The sequence below is a fragment of the Myotis yumanensis genome, unplaced genomic scaffold (genome assembly GCF_028538775.1).
Source record: "Myotis yumanensis isolate MYYU_CA2020_CCGP unplaced genomic scaffold, mMyoYum1.0.hap1 SCAF_6, whole genome shotgun sequence".
In the NCBI taxonomy this organism is placed as follows: domain Eukaryota; kingdom Metazoa; phylum Chordata; class Mammalia; order Chiroptera; family Vespertilionidae; genus Myotis; species Myotis yumanensis.
In genome coordinates this window covers 31,428,835-31,449,870 of record NW_027223757.1, presented here as the reverse complement: position 1 = coordinate 31,449,870, position 21,036 = coordinate 31,428,835, and the positions used below count along the sequence as shown (strand labels likewise).

Below are 21,036 nucleotides of genomic sequence, written 5' to 3'. Positions count from 1 at the left end.
AGGCTTATATGCATGCATACAAGTCCTTTGGTTGATCTCTCCGCCTTACCCCGACCCTCCCTTACCTGCCCTCTGAGGTTTGGCGGTCTGACCGATGCTTCTCTGTCTCTGGATCTGTTTTTGTTCATCAGTTTATGTTGTTCATTATATTCCACAAATGAGTGAGATCATGTGATATTTATCTTTCTAGTGGGGTGTGGGAGGAACAATGGGGCAATAAGGACACATATGTAATACTTTAATCAATAAAGAAAAAAATTAAAAAAATAAAATAAAAAAGACATGATCTGTGACCATATGGTCCTCTGTGGGAAAGACACTTATTAAAATACTTTATTGTATGTTTATTGTAAATCATAAGAAAAAATTATGACCAGAAGGAGAGAGGGAGGATGTGATTCTTAAAAGATAAATAAGAGTTACCTAGATAAAGAAATGAGGAATGCAGGTCTAGGTAGTTGGAACATTATTAAGAAATGCACAGAGGTGTGAAATGTAAGGTATATCTATGGGAACACTACAGTTTGATATACTTAATGAAATATAAAGTAAGAAGTGGAAAATAAAAGGTTAAATACTATAATGGTTGAACTTGGAAGAAGAGGAGGGACACAGTATTTAATTACATTGCTGGGTTTTATACTTTGTTTAGGACTTTCGTATTTTTGTTCATAGGATATATATTTAGTTTTCTTTTCTCATACTATTCTTGTTTAGTTTTTATTTTGATCAAATTACACTAGACTCAAAATACTTTATTGGGATAGTTCCCTCCTTTTTTTCAATTATTTAGAAGAGTTTGTAAGATTGGAGTTATTTATTTTTAAATTTTACTGGATTTACTTTTAACACCATCTATGATTGATGCTTTCTATCTGGAAAGATTTCATATTTTTAATTCAATTTCTTTAGTGCTTCTTAATCAATTTTATTTGTCCCTTTTATCTATGTTTGCAAATGTATTGACATAAAGATCATTATATCTTATTTCCTTTTCATTCTCAGCTGTATTTCTAATTGTGTTCCCTTTGTCATATCAAATATTGTTTACTTTTGCCTTGCCTATGTTTTCTTGATCAATCTTGACAGAGGTTTGTCAATTCTATTTATCTCTTCAAAGAACCAGCTTGGCTTTGTTGATATTCCCATCATATATTGCATTACATTTACTTAGGTTTTCCTTTTTCCTTTTATTATTTCTTCCTTACCTTTTGTGTTTCTTCTGCTCTCTTTACATCATTTAGGGTTGAATGCTTAGATTATCTACTTTCTTATTTTCTACTGTCTGGACAGTTTCAATTTTACATTTATTTATGTTATTACTTGATTAATGCCTTTCTCCCATTTATAGACTATCCACTCCTTTAATTTGAGGTCCATTTTATTTTTTTTGCAGTAACTTCATCTTCAACATTTAGCACAAAGCCTGACTCATCATAGTAGCTCAACAAATAAATGCTGAAGGGATGAATATTTAGTATGATTTGCAAACTGCAATACATTATACACATTAAATTATTAATATATTTATCTGATTTGAAAATAGTATAGTAGCTTGGAGCATATTAGAATATCAATGTGACTGTCTAAGAAAAGTTATAGAACCAATAGTTTTGGTTCTAAGGGAATAAAAATATCTTCAGGCAAACACTTTTTGAAGTGCTGAGTGTTACAAAAACAGAAAAGCCAGTCATCAAAGTATTTGTGAGGTCAACCTGAAGACCATCATCTGCTTTCTGCTTCAATGAATTCTATGTCAAGTAATCCTTGCTCAGTAGGATTATGATGCAATTTTTAATTTTTAACACAGTAACAAGAAATTACCTTTAATTCCCATGAAAACATCATAAATATCTGGAGTCAGTTAGTTTGAAGTTCAAACACCAGCTGAGTTTCTAATTACCTGTGTGACTTTAGGCAAGTGACTTTAACCCTCTGAGCTTCAGTTCTCTAACCTATAAAATGGGGGTAATAATATCTGTCTCCCTTAGTGCATTATTGTGAAGATTATATAAAAAAGTAATGGATGTCAAGTGTCTGGCATGGTGTATGGCACATGGCAAGTACTCATACTATTATTTGTTATTGTTCCTGTTACTACCTATGTGAGCTTTTCATGGAAAGGCCTATACCTTATGCATCTTCTACTCAATGTCCAATAAATTATAACCCCAAGATCTAGCCCAAATGCCTATAGAATTGAACTAAGTTTCTCATGTTGGCCATGGTGTAAGATTTTTAAAAAGGAGATATGGAAGAAAAGCTTTGCAATTATTTAGATCTGTTTTAAATTCAGATTTAAAAAATTTGATTGTGAAAAATCTAAATATCTCCTACACAGGGAGGGTATTTAACCATTTAAATGGAGGCATTGACGAGATTATTCTAGGGAATAAGCATGTGCAATAAAAAGGTGACCTTTACTATTATTTTGTTAAAAATAGGTACATTTGCTGGGAAAAGTCATCTAAAACTTCTTTCATATGTGCAACATTTTCTGTGCAACCTTTTTTATAATTCCAGTAATGGGAAAACTGAATTGAAAAATCATACTGTTATGAGTTTATTCATAACATATAATGCATAACATTACTTGACTTTTGGAATGACACAATGTGTGAAATAATTAACTGTGACAATGAGACTCTCTTCTGCCTGGGTCATGTGGATCTGTGACATATAATCAGTGGCAATGCTATTTTTACTGGAAAGTTTTCTTTAACAAAAACCCACACATATTAGAAAAATGACTTCCAAAATGACATAAACACATATAAAAATCTATATTTAGGATAGCTTATATGAACGATTTTTTGCAGCAATTATTGTTGTAATTTAGGCTGAATAATGCCAGCTATCTTGCTACTCTGCTAAAGTCCTCTTTTGAGCCTTCAATGAACCTGTAATACTTATGAAAGGAGTTACCATAGCAACCTATATTGATGTCACAAGCTCAGGCTTCTGACTTCATTGCATAATGCAGTAGCAACTGGCTTTGCAGCAGAAACACCCTGCTAAAGAACAAGTATCTTGGTTCACAGCAAAGAGGACAAAGAAAAACAGCAAGTTATTGAGGGTTGAATGCTGGATTGTGAGTCAGATTGTCTGAGTTTTTATTTTATCCCTGCTTCTCACTTGTTGCCTTGTTTTTAGTAATTGTGTTTACATGTGTGCACTGAGTCTTGAAACCAGGAATCTATCTATAAGTAGACATAGAAGAGAAAACTCAATATTTAATGTTTTAGCATTTCGTGGACATCTTAATAAAGCTAAAGCACCCTAAAAATAACTTGGAAAGGAATTACAAATGCTTTGTACCTACCAGCTAGCTCACAAAGATGAAGAAGACACTTTAAAATAAGAAAGCATCTAGCTAGTGTTTTTTATTGTTATTTTCTGAAATAGTAATGTGCAAAGATTTAATTCCTAATCTCAATTGTAAGAGAACTCTTACATAAATACATCATATTATATAGCTATATCTATTTAAAGATTTTTTAATGTTCAGAGTAAGGTGAAAGATTAATTTATTAATGGATGTGATGCTTCTCATGTTTATATGTGTATATTAAATTATAAATGTTTCTTAATTTTGCCATGAAAATATTCATTCTCATTGAAAAATAAATATCTGAAATGGGTTTGCTAATATAAGATGAAATTTTTTAAAATCCCAATCATATTCTTTTTTTAGAATGGCCTAATCTTTTCATTGTAGCCTATAAGCTGTTCCTTATGTCAATTGGTCTAGTTTTTTTTATTATACACTAAATTTCAGATTTGAGGTACAAATATTTTAGAATTTTAAAAGGCATTAAACTAATAAACTTTTTTCACCAGAAACTAAGGTTAAAACATGAGATTTTTATTTTATCTAAGGTAACAAACTAGAACATTTTGATAGAACTGTGGCACTTTCCACGCCCTCTATCCATATGCTTCAAAATCATTCCAAGCAATCAGCAAAAATTTAACATGCCACAAAACTTATTAACTAAATTCTATGTTTAAAAAATCCTCAGAAAGACACAAGTCTTAGGAAAATTTTAAGTTACTGTTGAAAATGTAGAATGAGGTAGAAGTTGTGGCCATGTTTGGGATCAACACTTGCTCCGCATCATATTGCAGCACAAGTCATTTGCACAAGCCTCAGAATTTTTCAAAAACCAGAATTCAGTATACAGTGTTTTATAGGATACATAAGAATGAAAATTAGTGCTTTCATAGTAGGCATGATGCCTATTGACCTAAATGATACTATTTTTATACTGGGAAAAATCTTTTTGTGTGCTTATATGAATTCAACAGATTTTTACTAACTTTCTTGATGTGAAGAAGTTCTGCATATACATAGTCAAATTTTGTAAAAGGGAAAAAAAAGCAGGTTAGTCTCCACTTTTTTTTCCAGCTTAAGCAAAGAGAGCAAGCAATATTGGTTACCTTCTGAATGCTTTGTTCCTTGCCCTAAATACCACCATTTCTTATCTATACCCCCTCTTAATAGCAGAGACTAAACATACACTGAAAAGTCACATCCAGGGATCATACCTATAGAAGGAGGTTTAGGTGTTTTGTTTTTAATAAAACTGAGGCCTGATTGCCGAAACCGGTTTGGCTCGGTGGATAGGGCGTCGGCCTGCGGACTGAAAGGTCCCAGGTTCGATTCCGGTCAAGGGCATGTACCTGGGTTGCGGGCACATCCCCAGTGGGAGATGTGCAGGAGGCAGCTGATCGATGTTTCTCTCTCATCGATGTTTCTAACTCTCTATCTCTCTCCCTTCCTCTCTGTAAAAAATCAATAAAATATATTAAAAAAACAAAAAAACAAAACAAAAACTGAGGCCTGATTGATTGAAATAAGTTCCTCAAAGTTAACTGATGGACGAATTCATAACTCAACCAAGTACTTTCTAGTACATCACATTGTCCTGTTCCTACCTAATGGCTTTAATCCAGACTCGCCTCCCTGATATATAATCCTTTTCCTTTTAATATGCTTGCTCTTAGTTTTATTCCCTTCCCCCCTTGGCAAATACCACTAGAAATTATAGAGAAATTTTATTAGTCTTTTCAAAGAAATAACTTTTAACTTTGTTTATTGCTTTTGTTCATTGCTTTGTTTATTGCTTATTTGCTATGTTCACCTCATTATCTTTTACTGAGTAATAAACTACTCTCAAAACATATTGGTTTTAAAAAAAAATACTGTTTCATTATCTTATGATTTTGTGGGTCAGGAATTCAGGTCGTTTGCCTGGGTCCTTCTTTTGCTCCATGCGGTTATGACTGGGTTTATGTGTTGGTGTTCAGTTGGTAGTTGGTCTGGTCTGGAGGGTCCAAGGTCGCTTCACTCACATGCCGGATGCTTTGGCTAGGAAAACTACAGGGCTAAGCTTAGAGAGGCTTCTATCTCTATTCATTTAGCACAGGACCTCTCCAACAGTGTTAAGACTGCTAACATTATTGATCAGAACACTAACAATGTTCCAAGCAACAGGAAGTAGAAATTGCAATGCCTCTTAAAGGCTAGACAAGAACTGGCAGAGCATCACTTCTTCCATACTTTTGGTTGGAGCAGTCACAGAGCAAAGATTAAAGAGGAGAGAAAAGAGACCCTTCCTATGAATGAGAATGGTGTCAAAAATTGGGGCTATTTCATTCCAACACATTAATTCTGTGTTATATTTTAGTTTTCTATTTCAATAATCTATCTCTTTATTTCTTCCTCCTCTTTCCTTTGTTTATAGTCCACCATGCCCCCACAAACCTTTAACCCCCAATTTTTAAGTTGGATGTTTAAATCATTATTTTTCACCATTTCCGTTTCTAATCTAAGCACTGAAATGTAAAAGTAAATTTTTTCTTAAATGATTGCTTTCATTGCATTTCAAAGTTTTAGCTATTTTTATATTTTCACTTTGCTCAGTTATAATTATTTTCACTGTTTCATTATCATTTCTTTTGTGACCTAGGACTTATATGGAAGTGTGGTTTTTAAAGTTTCAGTTATATTGGGCCTTAATAATGTATCTACTTGGAACTTAAAAGTCATAATCCATCAAATGCATATCAATATATGAACCTTATTGGATCCTGACTTGAACAAACTTAAGAAAACATATGAGTTAATCAGAAAAAATTTGAACACTGGATATTTGAGAAAATTTTATATATTTTTAAAAATATAGAATAACTAGAGGCCTGGTGCATGAAATTCATGCACAGGGATGGGGGTCCCTCAGCCCAGCCTGTACCCTCTCCAATCCGGGACATCCCTCTTCCAATCCAGGACCGCTGGCTCCTAACCACTCACCTGCCTGCTGGCCTAATCCCCCTAACTGCTCTCCCCTGCCGGCCTGATCACCCCTAACTGCCTCTGCCTCAGCCCCGCCACCATGGCTTTGTCCAGAAGGATGTCCTGTCTAATTAGCATATTACCCTTTTATTAGTGTAGATATTATGATTATATTAAAAGAGCCCTTTAATAGAGTTAGTGACAAATATTTATAGATAAATTTGCTTCTGGAAAATTCAGATGGAAGTGAGTGTATAGGTGATAAAATTGGCTATGGGTTAAATAATTATTGAAGATACCTGAAGCAGTCCTTATACTACCTCATTTACCCTTGTATGTGTTAAAAATGTTTCATAAGAAGATGTTAAAAGTTCATCTCTTTAAATAATAATTTCTGATTTAATTGCATTGTGGCTAGAGAATGTAATGTGTGCATATATATGTATTTACATATATATACATCTATTTACATATATACAAACACACATATACACATAGATTTTATATATGTATATATATATTCTCTATATAGTTTACTGGCATGCTGTAGAACTTGAATCCTTTCCACTATTAGGTCCATACTTGTCTAAGCATATGTAAGAAATAGACTTGTGAGAGAACCAGGTCAAGAAAAAAAATAGACTGGTCAAGTGATGATGCACAATGGCCATGAATTGACAATAGAATCAGACAAGGGAAACAATCATATGTGAACCAATTCTTCATTTGTGGACTCTTAGAGAAACATAAAAAAAGGAGAAAAAGACTTGAGGTCTTGTCACTTACTGGGATATAGGCTACAGAAGGAGAGATTGATCATGGGATATAAGAGATAAACTGTTATAATTTTATTTGTGTGGAGGGCCCAATTAAAGTTAGACATGATGTTTTCCAGCTGTATTCTTGGGAGAGGATATAGCTGGTTAGATAAAGAATAGGAATGGGGGAAACAAACAATGTGGTCTGTTAATGTAACTGGTACATTTATGCCTGTACATATATTATGAAAGGATTAGATAAACATAGAAATAGAAGTATTTATTATATAATTAACCATGGCTGGGTAGAGACAAGGAAGTACAGGAAGGAAATGAGGGAGAAGAGCATACCAGAAGTGAGAGGGTTGGCAAGAAGATAGAACAGCATTTTTCAACTGGTGTGCCACAAGAAATTTTAAAACATTCAATACGTGACTATTTAGTCAGAGGCACTGACCTCCTTTCGCTTAGATTGTCAAATTGAAAAATGACAACAGCCAACACAACAACAGCCTTCTGCCATGAATGCCCTGTCTTTAACCATAAATGTGTAGGTCATATAATAGAGTTGCATGTGATTGGTCCCATTGCATAGTAAGGTGGAGTCTGTTTTGTTAATTCTTGGTACCAGAAATCCTTATGTACAAGTATAGGCACCTGATTTTTTTAAAAGTCACTTTGGAGCAAAAAGGGTAGGTAATTATTGTGTGGGTGTTTTTTTTTTGTTTTGGCAAATCAATCAAAATAATACCTATTTTTGGTCAGATTGGCAAAATATATAATTTTGGGTGTGCTGCAGAATTTTAGTTTATGTGCACCATGAGATGAAAAAGGTTGAAAATCGCTGCCTATCGAATAGGAGATATAGTGATCCGGGAGAGACATTTCAGAGAGGCTTCTAAAGGTGAAGCAGGTAAGAGAGATGGTGAGGTTTAAGGTATGGTTTATTATTAACTAAGTGGAGTTGAGTGGAAAATTCTAGCATTGATATGATTGAGGAAGTGATAGAAGATCCTTGTCTTTGATTGCCGAGGAATGACTGGGTGCAGAGGAGTGACAAATCAGGGAAGAAAATGAGAGAAAAGTGTCATTTTTTACTTAGCCTAAACTATAGTAAACTCCTACAAATATGATAAGCACTATACCAGGTGCTGGGTTGCACTGACATATTAACGAACAGTTACTCCTCCCTCCCCTACTGAACTGAGCAATTAGACCATCATGGCTGCCTTAGCACCTTCTCTCTTTATGTCATAATCTGCTGCTAACTAGCTTCACATCTTGTTTTTCTATTTCCCATTTCCCTAGAGAGGAATTCAATTTGTGCAGCTCATATTTCCAAACCAGGTCTAGATTCTTGTTTACTGCCTTAGTCAGCGGGTTGGGAGCCTTTCAATATCCTCCGTGAAAAGTGGGAGGGTTATCTGGTGCAGACATGGCCAAGTCCCTTCATTAGGGGCTGTGCTGTAGGAAGGTATTGTAGCCTGCGTACCCCAGAAAACAAAGTCAGATGTAAGAATGGATGCTACTATTTTTATTAAGGGAGGCAAGAGTGAATGTGAAAGGAACTGAGGTAGGGAAGGAGGAATTGCTGATCAGAGGATGTGTTGCTGAAGGAGTTAGCACAAATGCAGATGATGTCATGCCGTGGGACTGTCCTATGAAAGGGCACATTGACTGCAACTCAGAAGGAGAAGTATTTACTTTTCTTGTAAGCCGTTGTTTAAAGGTTTGCTCTACAGACTTAACTCTCCAGAAATCCCAGACTGTGCTTTTGTGGGCACTAAGCAAGACCACTCACACCTTAATGCCAGCAAGGGCAAGTCCTGGGTTAGTGAGAGACACGGTATTAAAGTAAGGCATTGTCAAGTTCTACCTGAATGAAATCATTCCAAACCCATGGAGACCTGGTTATTGCAGCAGCTGTTGAAACAAAACACACATGAGGCTGAGAGACTATGAATTGGTATACAAGAGGCATGGATATAGAAAGCAATGATGGACAAACTAACTAAGGTCATGAGAGGCTGACCAGAGAAGGAGGAAGCAAAGATGGTCCCAGCAGTCCCAAAGTTTTAAACAGAATAAATCAAATAAAGCCTCAAGACATTTATTGAGCCTCTACTATCTGCAAGGAACTAAACCTATATCCCCACTGGCAGTATAAGTCTAAGCAAGAAGCTTTACCATCAAATGGAGGAAATAGATGTGTATAAATCTGTATACAGATTTCACATGTTATCACATGTTATATATATATACACACACAAGATATCACATGTTAACATGTGCAAGAGTAACACAGAGGAGACAGAGATGAACAATATTTGGAGGAGGAGGAGAATCTCTGTAGAAGATTAAATGTGACTTTAATACTTAAAGTTAACATTTTAATAATAATGTCAGGTCTATTTCTGTATTACAAGATATTTACAACAAACCTTTAGAGTGATTTTATCTCTGCATTCTTATCTTATTAAAATGACATATTTAAAAGTTAGATATTTCATATTAAAAATAGAAATGAAAATTTAAGCACTTAAAAACATTATTTTTCCTGTTATAGAAAATATTTTTTTCATTTTATAGCACAATTCATTGAGGTTTATTTTAATATATATATTTTTAATTGATTTCAGAGAGGAAGGGAGAGGGAGAGAAAGAGATGAAAACATCAATGATCAGCTGCCTCCTGCATGCTCCCCACTGGGAATTGAGCTCGCAACCTGGGCATGTGGTATGACTAGGAATTGAACTGTGACCTCCTAGTTCATGGGGCGAAGCTCAATCACTGAGTGCCACACAGGCTAGGCTGCATCTAGGTTTATTTTAGACATACTATGCCAGAATTCTTAACATACATTCTTAAAATAAAGTTAATATAGTTCTTTCTTTAGGCCTATATCCTTGTTTTCTTTCTCTTAAGCTCCAAGGGCCCTTCTTTTGCCTCTATAATTTGTTTCTTGAGCCCACGCAGTCCAGCTGGCTCACTTCCTCCAGGGCTCACTTCTTCTACCTCTGTGACTTTCTAAATAAACTTTTGCTTGTACTAGAAAAAATTTTTTATTTTCTTTCTATGTAAAAAGTAAGTGGGAGAGTAGGCGAAGAGTTGGGTGGAATAGGGTGGCAGGAAAACAAAATATAGATTTAGAGGTGGATTAGAGAGATTAGGTATTTAAGGTTGGTGGATCAAAATCAGAAGCTGCAACCAGGGAATGCTTTCTTGATCTGAATTCTTTTTTCTAAGATAAATAAAATCCATTTGAAGAGATGTAGTAAATGGAACAGACAGAACCCAGACTCTGAGAGCCAGAGAAAGAGAGCTTGACGAAGGACAAAGAGAGATATGACTCCTGGGCTAGACTAACTAAGACAGTGACTTGATTTTGCATCCTGACCAAAGCTTTATCTTAATTCCTTAAAATGTGAATGTGTCTCTGATATTTTTCCCTTGAAGGGTAGAGTTATTAGCCTTCATACGTGGCCTGGCTTGTGGGTTCACCATTGATTGCAGCCTCATTTTAGTAACAAAACAAAATGTGGCATGGTACCATGATTACTTTTAATTAAAGCATGGTTAACATATGCAAACACAATCATATTGCTTTGCAAAATAAACAAATGTATAAAGTAAATAAACAAATATGCAGGCTATTCCATCAGTTATTCCATTCAATGTGTGCATGGAGATGGGAATCTGCCCTTTTCTGAGTTGGTCTCAATAGGAATACAAATCAAGTATCAGAATATATATGTGATTTTTTTTTTTACATAACCTGGATCTCAAACTCAAGGCAGTTGGTTCACTCAGACTCAGCTGAAGAACCAGCATTCTGTCCCAATAATGGATGGAACATATACTGTCTTGGACTTTCTGAGAGATTGCTCCAATGCTAAACCTTCCTATGGGATTTTTCAATAGTAAATTTGATAAGATTTTTACTTTTGATGTTGACTTTAAAACCAAGCTATAACTTGTATAGAGTATAGAGTTTTCAGAGAAGAGAAGGTCTACCAAAAAGAGTAAATGTTGATATGGCGTAAGAAGAAAGCAATGTGGTAAGATTGAGTCGGTATTCCCATGGATAGCCTTAGCATTACTTTCCCAGCAGTAGGAAAGGTAAGCAGATCTAGTAAAATGGGAAGGCACTATAGTTGTCTGAGGACCCCAAAGTGGAGGAATTCTTTCCTTTCCCTTCCAGTTAACTCTCCTCACTTCTATAGTGTAGATGTTGCCCAATTCATACATTGGTCCAGGTGAAGGCATTTGGGTGTCAACCATGTTATAGGTATTGGGTTCAGTGCTCTACATAGTTTATTACTTTAAAAATTTATAACATTACTAAGAATTATTATCCCCAATTTACAGACGAGAAACAGGCTGTGAAGTCAAGGTGATTTACTCAGCTAATCAGTGAAGGAGGTAGGATTGGGAGGCAGGTAGGTCTAACTGTAAAGCCTGTCTTCTTTCCAGCATCCAATATTCTGGCCTTTGAGTTTCAGACTCTCTGGTCTTATTAGGGTTTCTTGAGGTTGACTTGGATGTCCTTTGAAGGACTAAGTTCATTTCTTTTCACCCTTGTATGAGAAGTCTTTTCTAAGAGCCCATGAATTATAAGGCGTTGAACCCCTTCTGGTAGCATTGCCCAAAGTGGAATTAGGTGGTGGTATTAGAAAGGAGACTGTGTCCAGCAGCAGTGACTCAGCTATGCTTTCCTTGATATATGTAACTATTTGGAGTTCATCAAATTTTGTTGTCTTATAATTTTGTAGCATTTAGGTAAAGCCTATATATGGAAGTGAATGGTTTAGTTTTCCTGATGGAAAGTTTAATTTAGCTCTCCAGCATGTTGTTTTTTAGCTTGCTGTAGATATAATCGTTTACTTAATGAGGATGCATCCTCCCTTCCAGAGTACTGACTTTAAAATGAATTTCCATAGATTTACATAAATTCCCTGGGGACCACTATAATGTGAAAAAAGAAAGAATTGCCCAGCTGTGCACTGATTTAATGGGATTATGAAGCTTTAGGGTTTGGGCTTAAAAAAAAAGATATCTAGGGGAAATAGTCCCTCACACTGTTGGAGAAATAAACCATTAAATGAATTTGTTCTCACTCCGACAGAAGATGATTTGAGAAGCCAGCATCAGCCAAGGTTTTAAAAAAATCCATCTTAGCAAAAGCTTGTGAGAATTCTGTGCATTTCAGCAATCACTCTTATTTCTGAGAAGGAATGTTAATATTTTATTACAGCATTTTTGGGTAGAAGCTTTTATTTTAAGATAGTTTTGTTGACAACGAAGAGAATTAGCAAATGTCCTGTATCTCATGCTGTTAACTCAAAAACAATAGCATCCTCAAATACACTTACCTTTAAATGTAATAAGGTCCCCAATCTCATCTGGGCCAGCAATTATTAATGGTAGTTTTTATGTCCTTCATACTTTAATTCCTTGTCAGCGATGTAAAAAGATCGAAGAAGATACCAGCTTCTGGGGCTCAGGACTTTTACAATCCATTTAACTTCAAATCTTTCTTTAGATGGTGGTGTCCCAATTATGTGGCTTTGTTCTCTGTGGCTAGTTCTATAGGTTGGTTAGAATAACAACAGCAAGAGGACGACCTCATGATTGCCTTGGCCTTGGACCATAGCAATGTGAATTATCTATTTTTTCAAGATAATACCTCAGCATTAGCCAACTGTCTATAAATGCATACCTTTGGTTCAAAGAGGCTTATTCAAGAATACGAATGGATCAATAGTAATTTATATTCTGTGCTGAAAAACAACCATGGATAGTGAGTCAATAGATTCATCCTTTTGTATGAATACATAAATTGGTCAGTAAGTATTTAGTAACATATAGAACACACTCAATGGTGGATGCAACAAAGGAAGAATATTTGTCCATGGCATTGAGTTTTTAACATATATATCAAAGAAGCAATAACAATAGCTCACGCCTTTTGTGCACTCATCATTTGACAGGGCTTTCTTTTTATCATCTACCATAAACTTCACAACAACCTTACATGAGTTGGCACTTTGGTCACCCCATTTCACAGATGCGAAAACAGTCACAGAAGGCTAAATTACTTGTGTCTCAGTTAGTGTGTGGACTATCTAGGGTACCAGCTATAGCCCCTTGACTCTAAACTTTAAGCTCTTTTTAAAAATTCATATATTTTGATAAAAAGTGCATATCATAAAATTTACATTTTAACTATGTTTAAGTGTACAGTTCATTGACACTAAGTACATTCACAGTATTGTGCCATCACCACCACCCATCTTCAGAACATCTTCATGTCCCCAAACTCAACTCCCAAACTGTCCATTAAACAGTAACCCTCCATTTCTCTCACCCTTAGGCCCCAGGCAATCATCATTCTACTTTTTGTTTCTATGAATTTGGCTATTATAGGTACCTCATATTAGTGGAATCACATAGCATCCTTTTGTGTCTGGCTTATTTCACTTAGCAAAATGTCTTCAAGTGTTATCCATGTGAGAGCATATATCAGAATTTCCTTCCTTTTTAAGGTTGAATATTATTCCATTGTGTGTATATACCACTTTTTGTTTATCCAGTCATCCATCAATGTATCCTTGGGTTGCTACTATCTTTTGACTATTGTGAATAATACTTCTATGAACATGGGTGTTCAGATATTTGTTTGAGTCCCTGCTTTCAATTCTTTTGGGTGTATGCCAAAAGTGAAATTGCTATAACCTATGGTAATTCTAGGTTTAATTTTTTGGGTAACTGTTATACTGTTTTCCATAGTGGTGGCACCATTTTACATTTCTACCAACAATGCACAAGGATTACAATTTTTCCATATTCTTGCCAACATTTTTTTTTCTAATAGCTATCCTAATGGTATCTCATTGTGGTTTGAATTTGCATTCCCCTAAGGATTAGTGATGTTGAACACCTTTTCATGTACTTACTGGCCACTTGTAGATTTTTTTTTTTTTTTGGAAAAATTTCTATTCAAGTCCTTTGTCTATTTTTAAACAGGGTTGTTTTGTTGTTGTTGAGTTGCAGAAGTTCTTTATATATTCTGAATATTAATTCCTTATCATATATTGGTTTACAAATATTTTCTCCCATTCTGTGGGTTGCTCTTCACTGTGTTAATAGAGTCCTTGGTACACAAAATTTTTAATTTTGATGAAGAGCAATTTACTTATTTTCCCTTTTCTTGCCTTTGCTCAGACCATATACTGTTAACCACTACACTGAAACATAGAACCAAGATTACAACATGCTGAATTATTTGGTACCAAACATACCTCATGATAATGCCTTGAAGATGAGGGTTGGTGTTGTCTAGTGCATGTTTCTTGATGGACTTTGCATAAGAATTGATTGAAAAAAATATTGTTGAGTCAATTTTGGGGCATCTCCCTGTCCTTTCCTATGTGTTTCCTGGGCACTCATTAAGGGACTGGAAGGGCTGGGGAGGGGCCACGTGTATGTCTGGCCATGAATGGAGATAGATCTGCCAATCTCTTAGGTGTAGATACATTGCCAGGACATTTTCTGGTAGAAGTTTTATTCAACAAAAAGAGTTGAAATAAAAGCTCTCTGTAGTCTCATTCACTGCCTGTCATTGGAAGCTCACTTTTCCTTGGACCTTAACCAAGAGAGAAAGTAAAAGAGAGAAAAACAATCTTTTCTCTTGTCTTTTGCTCTCTGCCTGAGGCAGTCCAAAGCTAGGTCCTCCTGGGTAGTATTGGGGAGGAGGGGATGGGTAGAGAACTGAGCCCATATTGTGCTCTGTCATCTGAAGAAGGTGTTGTGAGTGTGACTCATGTTTCAGCTAGAGAGCTGTGCTTCTACACGTTTCTCTTTTAGTTTCTGAACTTGGGATGCATGTAAGATAACATTTTCCCCCACCACACTGCTTGTGAATTATTAATTTCATGCATCAGTTTAGGGTGGGCATGGGTAAAATAAGAATCTATAAAGTAAATAAGAAAAGTTACTCTCATGTAAGTATATGAATATGCATTTAGTGCTCACATTGGAAGCATATGCTTGCTCTAGGCTTTTAACATTCTATATGTTTAATAGAATCATGAATAGGTTTGCAAACATCATGGTGATGGCTTGAGAGCTGTCAGGAAACTGGAAGGAAGAAGAGCCCTTTTGTAAGCCTCCCCTGAAGCCTTCACAGCCACAGTATTAGTGCAATAGTTTCCTCCTCCTGCAACCGTTTGGTGATTGGGATGAGAGAAGGTTGTAATGAAGACAGGACTTTTGGGCCCTCCTAACTGCATTCTGTGTAACAGTCTTCCCCCTAGTCTGGAGTCTCTGAGGTCCAGAGACCGTACCTCCCTGTAAGCTTAGGGTCATAGTGTCCTGATCATCTCCAGACTCCAGACCATTTCAATGCATCTCCCAAGGGCTACCCTAGCTTGGCTTTAATCCTCTTACACAAGGGAGCAATGGCATCTCTGCTCCATGCCAAAGGCCAAGAAAAAAATACATTTTAACATAATTTTACTAATAGAATTTGTTCATTGTGTTTATACTCTGAGCTAGGTGCTTACATAATTTGTTAAATTCTGATAACCACCCTGAGATAGGTTTTAAAACACTAATCCCTACTTATCCACAGGGGATACATCCCAAGTCCCCCAGCGGATGCCTGAAGCCATTGATATTACCAAACTAGATATATTCTCTGTTTTTTTCCTATATGCATGTACCTATGATAGAGTTTACTTTATAAATCAGAACAGTAAGAGATTAGCTAATAAAAAATAGAACAATTATGAGGATATACTGTAATAAAAATTATATAAATGTGATATTATTAAGTAAAGTAAGGATTACTTTAACTGGGATACCACACCAGTGGATCTGATAACCACAAGGGCTACTAAATGATTAACAGGCAGGTAGCGTATGCAGCTTGGATACACTGGACAAAGAAATGATTCATGTCTCGGACAGAAAAGAGCAGGACAGCACGAGATGTCATCATGCTACTCAGAATGGTGTGAAATCTAAAACTTATGAATTGTTTATATCTGGAATGTTCTATTTAGTATTTCCAGACCGTGGTTTACTGTAGGTACCTGAAACTGCTGAAAACATGACCGCAGATAACAGGGGACTACTGACTTTCCTTTTGCTGTTGAGGAAATTGAGGTTGGGGAGCGGAAGTGAATTTGCTCATGGTAGCTCAGAGTGTGGAAGGCAAATCTTGCAGTCTGAGCAGGTCTCACTGGATACACAGTCCCTACTCCTCCAGCTCTGTCTGAGCAAGGACCTCTTCCTACAGTTCTCTCTCTGACCTTTGACCCTCTTTCTTTAAAAATTCTCATTGTAGAGTCCAGGAAACAAAAGAAAAAAGGAATTAAAAAAAATTTTTTTATGAATTGACTAACCAAAATTAGCAACAATGATCACCTTTTTGAGGTCAGAGTTGCTGTTCCCTCAGCATTAGGAGGACAACATCAGGTTGGGAATAGTCCAAGCATTAGTGGGTGGTCCTATCCACATGATAAATGAATCTAGTCCACACAGCTTACTAAGGAGATGTTAGACGCTGGTTTCACGCTGCTTGTGAAAACCCTGGGCAGGAAGAATTGCTGCACAGGTGGAGATAACATCATTCGTGGCGATGGGGAGAACTTGCGAGAGAGAATAGCTCCTGTTCGTGCTGAGGCCCCTGGCAGAGTTTTGGCTTCTCATTTTGTGCAGAAACTACTTCCTGGCATATTTGTTCTTTCTGCGGCTTAGTATTGGCGTATTCTTACTTGTTTTTATTGGCAGAATGATTTTTTTGTCGTGTCAATTTCATGACATAATTATTTTCCTGCCAAATCCAGTAATCAAGTGAATTATTTATTGATTTGTAGAAAGAAAAGGTTTTTTGTGCCTTACTTATTCTTGAATAGGCTAATTTGATGCTAAAACCCATTAGGATTAGACAGTGCCATGAGTAAATATAATTTAACCAATAATTTAGAATATGTTGTTATTTTCTTAAATATAGTGCAAATGTCAACAGTTCTAAACATTTTCAGATGCTGTTTCCAAAACAGCAAGAAGAAATTTGACTTTGCCTTTTGAAAACTAGAGCAGAGGAACTTGGCAGCTTCTTTGGCATCGATTTTTCATGCACAAACCCCCCCCCCCCCCCCCCCCCAAAACAAAAAAAAACAAACTGCAATCAGGTAGAAAGTATCCCACCTGGGAGCTGGCATCACAATCTACATGATAATGGATATAGGAAGGGCGAGCATACCACCATATAAGTGTCTTAGAGGGTCCATAGGCACCAGGAGGTGTGGCAGAAAGCATGTTCTCATGCGGTAGGGTATTTCTAAGGTTAGTGCTGGGGGTGGGGAATCATCAGCATAGTTATCATTATTGTAAAAACAATAATATCAAATGCATAGCATTCCAAGGTGGTAGGCACTCTTCTGAGTAATCTATCCTAGCTAATAAAAGAGTAATATGCAAATTAACCATCACTCCATGACAAAGATGGCAGCGCCCATAGTGACCAGGGCAGGACGCTGGCTGTGTCACCCCAGCAACGTGAGCCCAGCAGGCATCACCACAGCAACCCGTGAGCAGGCAAGCGCGGCCCGCAGGCAGCACCCAGCAGGGCCTGCTTGCCCATCGCAGTGGTGTGGAGCAGGCAGGCCCCACAGAGAGCAGAGAACCATGGGAGCTGGCCCAAGCCATCAGTAGGACATCCTCTGAGGGCTCCTGGATTGGAGAGGGTGCAGGTAGGGCTAAGAGACCCCCCCCCCACGTGCACAGATTTCGTGCACCAGGCCTCTAGTATGTAATAATTCATTAATCCTCAAGGTAACCCTAGGAAGTAGAAACTATTCCCCATTCACAGATGAAGGTATTTAAGTGCAGAGAGGTTAAGTAACGTGCCCAACATCACAGAGCTAACAAGTGGAAGAAGCAGAATTCACAGCCAAGCAGCCTGGCTCCAGAGTGTGCACTCTTAACCATGGGGTACTCTATGTGGCAACAATTATGGAGGGCTTCCTCTCTGCCATCCATGATACTAGGCACTGAGACCAGAGAGAGAAAAATTCCTCACGGGATTTAGGGTCTAGTGCAGCCGTGGGCAAACTACGGCCCGCGGGCCGGATCCAGCCCGTTTGAAATGAATAAAACTAAAAAGAAAAAAGACCGTACCCTTTTATCTAATGATGTTTACTTTGAATTTATGTTAGTTCGCACAAACACTCCATCCATGCTTTTGTTCTGGCCCTCCGGTCCAGTTTAAGAACCCATTGTGGCCCTCGAGTCAAAAAGTTTGCCCACCCCTGGTCTAGTGCATGTAGATACGAATCTGCCTCCCAACTTCAGAGGCCATTTGAAAGGTTTCTGGTGACAGAGAAAAGCTTTCCCCAACTGTCAGTGACTCGGAGAGCCATTAACAGAGAAGCACTGCTCTCCACGACGGAGGTGGCACAGTGGTGCACTTGGCTCAGAGTTAGAGCAAAGCAGCAAGGAGGCACCCACACCCACTCATTGAGGGCTTCTGTAGAGTCAGCATTGTGCCAGATGCTCACTATAAACTCATGGCATCCTCACAACGGTAGCAACCAACCGGGTCTCCGTGAATGCCCACTGCACTCAATCCCACCCCTGCGTGTTGGACTTATTCTTTTCTGTTTTTGTTTTGTTTTTTGTTTTTCTTTTATTTTAAATTTTTTTCTTTATTGATTAAGGCAGTGGTTCTCAACCTTGGCTGCACATTAGAATCACCTGGGAATCTTTTTAAAATCCTGATTCCTGGGCCCCATCCTCCTGAAATTGTTTCTTTGTTACTAATGTTGTGGCCCCACCCCATAACAAAGAAACAGAATTTCTGGATTAAGGTATTACATATGTGTCCTTATCGTCCCATTGTCCCCCACCCCCCAACCCCCACTCATGCCCTCACCCCCCTGTGTCCATTGGTTAGGCTTATATGCATGCATACAAGCCCTTTGGTTGATCTCTCCCCCTCCCACACCCTCCCCTGCCTTCCCTCTGACTTATTCTTCAGCAGCATTCCTGCCTTGTGTCTCCAGTCCCCGGGAGGCGGAGGATATTCCCTTGTCGGCTTCATGGTTTCAGCCCTAAGACATCGCTCCTCACATATAATTCAGCAATCACTTCCCCGAACTCAAGCTAGTCTGCTTTTATGGATTTTGTGGGGGGAAAAGAGTCAGCTAATTTCCACACTCCCCTGATCTTGTTATTTTCATTATCACACTTGTCTGCATTTCCTAGTTTCAATTAGGACTAAAACAATGTTCCAAAATTGCCCGCGCGTCTCCTGTCAGAGCGCTTCTCTCTCCATGGAGAGGAGGCAGCTCACCACCTCACCCGGGAGGTCAGGAAGCCCATCAGGCCCCTTGCCATTTATTGGTTGTGTAGACTCTTAGAAACCAGGCAACCACTGGAAACGTATCTAAAATTTGAGGTAAATATTTAAACTGAGCTTCGAGAAAATTTCAAGGTTTGCCTATTAATGCCCCTTTTCAGTTTTAGCACCCAGAACTCTGACCTGTTGACTTGGACAACACGGGGTTATAAATATTTATACTGTACTTCCTATTTGAAGAGCTCCAGGAATTCATCATAAGAGAGTGGGTTTGGTTAGGTCCTATCTGAGATGAGGGTAAAAGATCCTAACCCAGAAGACTCCCACATCTACAAAGATCCAGTTAGCTGTTGTAACATCTCTCTATCAGAATTTGATAACATTAGCAATAAAGTTTAATGAATGTTGTCCATCTCCCTATTCATAAACACGTGTCCACATATGCACCCATGCAAAGGACACATGAAGAACAGGATCAAAGGAGAGTGGATGATGTGGGATACTCATATTTTAATTTATACTTTTGTGTACTGGAATTAAAAAATAAGTACATATTTCTTTTGAAATGTTATAAATACTTTTAAAATAAAGAAGCAGACAGTTCTAGAGTAATCAAAAGAAAACATAGCCTCCCTTTGTTGAGAATGAAGAGTATTCTCAGGACATATTAGCTGTTACCTTTCAGAAGCTTAACCTTCACTTGAACAAATCTCTGCATTTGCATAACCAGGTACTAAAATAATTCTCACATTAAAGCAACCATTATTTACCTGCTATATGACAAAATAGTTTTTGAAAGATTGTATCATTATACTTTTTTTGACGCTCTGCCTTTGACTGCCAAAAACCAGACCTGCCAATTTAATACATATTTTTGTTTATTTTTATGTGTAAACAAAGACTAAAAAATAGGTGATTTTTAAAAGTTTGTCATTTCCTTGTGTCATCCTTAGTAAAATTATAGCTCCAAAATTGGCATTTTGGAAGCATTTTTAATAGGACAGACTTCTATCACAGTATCAAATTGTTCTATGCCAATATCTCAAGTGTCTGGATCGTTGACAGAATTGGAAAGAAAAAAAAATAAGACTAAAGCCCTTGGAAACTTATAATGAAATCTACTCTTCACCATTACACAAATGAAAAAAAACACATCATATGATGTTGTTTTTAAAGAAAAGCAATTCTTATCTATAAAAAGGTCTGGTTTCCCCCTGCCAGTGTTGGAGGGAGCTTTAGCTGTGGAAAAGTTTGTCTTCACAGCATCTGTTTCCCTTTCTTTTCCCTGTGGACAGTTACCCTTTCCGGTTCTAGGATATTTCTGAATCCGTACTCTCTTTTTGGAATGCCTCTGATAACCTCATTTCCGTTTAGATGTCCATGTCTGATAGCACGTTGTCTTCCTGCAAGGGAATATGTTTTTAAATCAAAGCATTAAATCTCTAATGGTTGAATATTAAGCAGCAGCAAGCAGGAGACACTTCATTTCCCAGTGCCTCAGAAATAATAAAATGAATGTGTATTAGACTGTGCTTTACCTATCTTGAATCTTCCCATAAATTCTGTGTTGTCAGTTCTATTAGAGAAAGAGCATGGGCTGGATGGATCTTCCCTA

At 37.2% G+C, this 21,036-nt stretch overlaps 1 long non-coding RNA gene across 1 annotated transcript in view; it reads left to right on the top strand.

Annotated features, from left to right (window-relative positions):
- The first annotated feature begins 3,005 nt into the window (after positions 1–3,005).
- The window catches only part of LOC139013076 (uncharacterized), a 211,219-nt gene continuing 193,188 nt past the window's right edge, over positions 3,006–21,036 (top strand). The window contains exon 1 of the long non-coding RNA XR_011471926.1: positions 3,006–3,091. This is a non-coding gene — a long non-coding RNA (uncharacterized lncRNA). The remainder of the gene's footprint in view (positions 3,092–21,036) is intronic.